This window comes from Rana temporaria, chromosome 3 (genome assembly GCF_905171775.1).
Source record: "Rana temporaria chromosome 3, aRanTem1.1, whole genome shotgun sequence".
Classification (NCBI taxonomy): domain Eukaryota; kingdom Metazoa; phylum Chordata; class Amphibia; order Anura; family Ranidae; genus Rana; species Rana temporaria.
The window spans coordinates 436,973,297-436,979,296 of NC_053491.1; the positions used below are offsets into that span (position 1 = coordinate 436,973,297).

General features: G+C 43.2%; 1 protein-coding gene across 3 annotated transcripts in view; it reads right to left on the reverse strand.

Moving 5' to 3' along the window:
- Window positions 1-5,527, reverse strand: part of S1PR2 (sphingosine-1-phosphate receptor 2) — a 101,816-nt gene extending 96,289 nt beyond the window's left edge. For all 3 annotated transcript variants that reach the window (XM_040346402.1, XM_040346400.1, XM_040346401.1), the window contains exon 1: window positions 4,752-5,527. The gene's annotated coding sequence lies outside the window, so the exon portion shown is untranslated. The remainder of the gene's footprint in view (window positions 1-4,751) is intronic.
- Window positions 5,528-6,000: the final 473 nt, after the last annotated feature.

Consider the following 6,000-nt stretch of genomic DNA (forward strand, 5'->3'; position numbering starts at 1 on the left):
TGTATGCAATCAGGCAGGCCCTTGTTATACATGGTTTTGGTAAATTTGAAGACAAAAATATGCAGAAAATCAAATAGTGTGTATGGGGTCTAAGGGCCAGATTCTCGTAGAATGGCGTATCTATGCGGCGGCGTAACGTATCCGATTTACGTTACGCCGCCACAAGTTTTTCAGGCAAGTGCTTTATTCACAAAGCACTTGCCTGTAAAGTTGCGGCAGCGTAGCGTAAATCACCCGGCAGAATTCAAATTCGGCGGGTAGGGGGCGTGTATCATTTAAATGAAGCGCGACGTCATTGGTTTCGACGTGAACGTAAATGACGTCCAGCCCCATTCACGGACGACTTACGCAAACGACGTAACTTTTAAAAATCTCGACGCGGGAACAACGGCCATACTTAACATTGGCTGTGCCTCATATAGCAGAGGCAACTTTACACCGGAAAAAGCCTAACGTAAACGTCGTAACTTTACTGCATCGGCCTCGCGTACGTTCGTGAATTCGCGTATCTAGCTAATTTGCATACTCGATGGGGAATCCGACAGAAGCGCCACCTAGCGGTCAAAAAAAAAATTGCAGTTAAGATCCGACGGCGCAAGAGACTTACGCCTGTCGGTTCTAATGGATATCTATGCGTAACTGATTCTAAGAATCAGTCGCATAGATACGATGGCTCAGATTAGGACTTACGACGGCGTACATGGCGCTGCGCCGTCGTAAGTCCTTTGAGAATCTGGGCTTAAGTGTTCAGGCAGAGTTAGCCTATCATTGTCATTCATCCAGGTCCCTTCTGTAGAGACCAGGAGATCAGTGCCGTGATCAGGAGATCAGTTTGTAACTTGCATGGTTGTTATGGGGTGGTTAGTCAATACAACGACACAAACATGTATTGTCCCTGGAAATCCCGGGCAGCTAGGACCTCTTTTAAATTCTATATAATTCATTTGTAATATTTTAGGTGAGTCGGAGGTGTGTGCAGCCATTCCCATGCGCCGCCCACCCAGGTGCACACTAGCCATACCTGCCAACTTTTTGAGATGGGAATGAGGGACACCTATCAGCAAAAGTATGCAGGCATAGGACACACCCCTTGCCACGCCCCCTTAAAGGAGAATTATACAAAAAAAATTGATTGGTTAAACCCACAAGTGCTTTTTTTGACTACTATTATTCCTTTATATTACTATATTATACTATACTAAATTACTATTTACTTTTTATTGGCTTTTGGAATTTACAAATACCGAAATTTAGAAATCAGATGAAAGGTTTAGCGCTGGAAAACACTTTTTGATAGATAAAAAGTGCATTTTATATACATCTGTATAGATCAGAACAAAATGAGGGACAAAGGAGGAGGAAAGAGGGACAGAGGGACATTGCTCCAAATCAGAGACAGTCCCTCGTAATCAGGGACAGTTGGGAGCTATGACCTACCTAACACTATATAATGTTTACTACTTGAACAACCCCCCTGGGGGCATGTGGCTGTACCAGTCCAGCAAGCACTGACAGCCATGCTAGGATCAGCAGTTCTGCATGAAATTTAGAAACAGAGTTGTGACAACACGCAGGCAGCTCTTTCTTTAGAGAAGTAACCTAAGACACTCAAAGCAATTGGAAGTTCTATCTATAAACGCCATGGTAGTGCAGTTTCTATTGTCTTTAAGGTTTACATTATTAAAATGATCATTAGGCTAAATCCTCTGTAGACCCATACACTATCACATTATAACTAGCAGATGGTAATGTTTTGATTATGTGGTTTATGGACAGCCTTATAGAGATATTTGTTGCTTTGCATTGCAAATTATATGATACCACCTAAAAGTCAAGACGTGTTTGCCAATTAACCCTTCTGAATCTCAAGTACTCTACTTCTAGTTTTATTACTGTGAAATGTGTATACAGTATGTGATATCTGTGTTTTATAATAATAAAATCTACCTGCTATGTTTTTTTTAATATTCTTTAAGTAGAAATACCCCCATTCAAGTACTAGAAGGACCTACAGGCTAGTTGGAAACCCAAGTGTTGGGGGCGGCCATACGGAGCCTGATAAAAGTCAGAGCCGTGATTGTCTTGGGCACATCCTGTTCCATCTGAGTTGTGTACTACGATCATGAAAGTCGATATATTAGAAAAGATTTTCCAACATATTTTTTCAGTGAAGTAAAAGAAACAAAGATTTCACTGTCCAAGTGCAACCGGTTAGCAGGATCAGTAAGATCTGAGCAAGGAATAATGCCTTCAAGGATTGGAGGACGTCTGTGTGTGTTGCTCTCAGTCAGGTATCTGCACGTTTATGATCAGCCTATGTTTGTCATTGGAAGGGAAGAAAGCGCCAAACCGGAACAAATGGAACTTACAAGCGGGTAAGGGGGAGAGAGAGGATGACAGTCATATTTGTCATTGCCCTCTGGCATTGTTCTTGGATCCCAAACTTTATGGTTTACAGTGTTGCAAATCTAGAGACACCTAAAAGTAGATTTGGAATCACCGGTCTTCTATGGTGGACCTCCTATCGGAACCACCGGTAGGACATATAGGACACACACGGAAGTCATGAACGAACTGCTATGGCTTTTTAGCTTCTTTAAGTATTCAACGACTAGAAGAATCTACAGGCTAGTTGGAAACCCAAGTGTTGGGGTGGCCGTATGGAGCCTGATAAAAGTCAAAGTCATGATTGTCGATGGCACAACCTGTGCCATCTTAATGTGTACCACGATCAGCAAAGGCGATATTTTAAAAAAGATTTTCCAACGTATTTTCAGTGAAGTACAATAAACACAAATTTCACTGTCCATGTGTAACCAACACCGGTCAGCAAAATCGGTAAGATTTAGTCAGAGAACAATGACTTCAAGGATTGGGGGACACCTCTGCGCCTGTTGCGCTGTTTTTGTCGTGGTCAGTTTTGACATCGTTCTTGGAACCCAAACTTTATGGTTTCCAGTGTTTCAAATCTAGAGACACCTAAAAGTAGATTTGGAATCACCGGTCTTCTATGTGGACTTCCTATCGGAACCACCAGTAGGACATATCGGACACACACGGAAGTAATCTACCTTCTATGGCTTTTTAGCTTCTTTAAGTAGATGTACCCCATTCAACGACGAGAAGGACCTGCAGGCTAGTTGGAAACCCAAGTGTTGGGGTGGGCATACGGAGCCTGATAAAAGTCAAAGACGTGATTGTCTTGGGCACAACCTATGCCATCTTAATGTGTACCACGATCAGCAAAGGCGATATATTAAAAAAAATTTCCAACGGATTTTCAGTGAGGTACAATAAACACAAATTTCACTGTCCATGTGTAACCAATACCGGTCAGCAAAATCGGTAAGATTTTGGCAGAGAACAATGACTTCAAGGATTGGGGGACACCTCTGCGCCTGTTGCTCTGTTTTTGTCATTGCCGTGGTCAGTTTTGACATCGTTCTTGGATCCCAAACTTTATGGTTTCCAGTGTTGCAAATCTAGAGACACTTAAAAGTAGATTTGGCATCACCGGTCTTCTATGGTGGACTTCCTATCGGAACCACCGGTAGGACATATCGGACACACACGGAAGTCATCTACCTGCTATGGCTTTTTAGCTTCTTTAAGTAGATGTACCCCATTCAATGACTAGAATCTTTAAGTAGATGTACCCCATTCAATGACTAGAAGAACCTGCAGGCTAGTTGGAAACCCAAGTGTTGGGGTGGGCATACGGAGCCTGATTAAAGTCAAAGACGTGATTGTCTTGGGCACAACCTGTGCCATCTTAATGTGTACCACGATCAGCAAAGGCGATATATTAAAAAAGATTTTCCAACGTATTTTCGGTGAAGTACAATAAACACAAATTTCACTGTCCATGTGTAACCAACACCGGTCAGCAAAATCGGTAAGATTTGGCCAGAGAACAATGACTTCAAGGATTGGGGGACACCCCTGCGCCTGTTGCTCTGTTTTTGCCGTGGTCAGTTTTGACATCGTTCTTGGAACCCAAACTTTATGGTTTCCAGTGTTTCATATCTAGAGACACCTAAAAGTAGATTTGGAATCACCGGTCTTCTATAGTGGACTTCCTATCGGAACCACCGGTAGGACATATCTGGCACACACGGAAGTCATCTACCTGCTATGGCTTTTTAGCTTCTTTAAGTAGATGTACCCCATTCAATGACTAGAATCTTTAAGTAGATGTACCAGATTATATGACGAGAAGAACCTGCAGGCTAGTTGGAAACCCAAGTGTTGGGGTGGGCATACGGAGCCTGATAAAAGTCAAAGACGTGATTGTCTTGGGCACAACCTATGCCATCTTAATGTGTACTACGATCAGCAAAGGAGAGATATTAAAAAAGATTTTCCAACATATTTTCAGTGAAGTAAATGAAACACAAATTTCACTGTCCATGTGTAACCAACACCGGTCAGCAAAATTGGTAAGATTTGGGCACAGAACAATGACTTAAAGAATTGGGGGACACCCCTGCGCCTGTTGCTCTGTATTTGTCATTGCCGTGGTCAGTTTTGATATCGTACTTGGATCCCAAACTTTTTGGTTTCCAGTGTTGCAAATCTAAAGACAGCTAAAAGTTGATTTGGAACCACCGGTCTTCTATGGTGGATTTCCTATCGGAACCACCGGTAGGACGTATCGGACACACACGGAAGTCATAAGCACACTGTTGGCACTATATAAATCCTGTATAATAATAATAATAATAAATTTGTCAGTACTACGGTCTCTTTACCTTGTTAAACGTTCTTCAGACTTTGTTCAGATTGAGAGGACAAAGTGATATCCACAGCACACGAGGAAAGTCCACGGCTTGTAAATTCCACAGCAGATAAACCTGCAAATTTGGTTTTCTTTACCCCGAGCACATGATCCAGTTGGAAAAGAGACCTGTAGCCTGCACTGTATCTAGGCAGGTCCTATTCTTCTGTATTCTGTTCCCCGATCTTCTCCAAGCCAGCATCTTAGAACCACCAACCTTTCCTCTCCCACTTTACCACTGCCAAAGTAGGGGGTTTTTGGGGTGTGCTCACTACACCCATGATTCCTGCGCTCCCCTTCGCTCTCTCACTCCTTCCCCCTCTCTTTCTTAAAAAACAAAATCCAGATGTTTTCCTCTTTGGCTCTGGGACTCTTCTGGGAGAGAAGAAGGGAAGGAGGGGGTTGAGAGGCTGCACTTATTAAAATGAGGGAGTGGGAAAAAACTTAGAAAGAAAAAAAAAAAAATGCAAGAAGCAGTAGAATAAGGCAAAGTGTCTTTTTTGGTCAACAGCTTTGACTTAGACAAGAGGACAGAAGAGAATTCACTACTCACTCCCCCTTGTGAGTCTCTCCCTGTCTGTCCCCTCCTCCTTTCTCTTTCAGTCTCTGCCTCCCCCTCTTTGTAGGCACACAGTCACTATTCTTTGCTATCTAACTAATTATGGAAACTACAATTTCAAGGCAGCTGCTATGATGGGGGGATGGTCCTGGACCTCCTTGTTCTTTGCTGGGATCTGCGCTTCTGTGGTTTCCCGACGTTTTTGCTTTAAGGGAACAAAAACTTGCAGAGTGTTTAGATGTGGAATCATGCAAAGGCTGAACCCAACCACAGGGTGACAGGGACAGGGTTAGGAGACACCCGGGCAGGACAGAAAAATTGTGCTGACAGCCATTCTCCCAGAGCAGACGGCGGGTCTGTGGCTTGTCGATCGAAGAGGAACTACAGGTCCCAGCATGTAGGGACTCCCCGGACATCATATAACGCATGACAGCAAAGCACCTGGTGTATGCAAATCTGCAACAGTAAAATGCTTAAAGGGGTTGTAAAGGTTTGTTTTCTATTTTCTAAATAGGTTCCTTTAACCACTTAAGACCCGGACCTTTAGGCAGCTAAAGGACCCGGCCAGTTTTTGCGATTCGGCACTGCGTCGCTTTAAAGCAGATGTGCGGCCAAAAAAAAATATTAAAAGCCAGCAGCTACAAATACTGCAGCTGCTGACTTT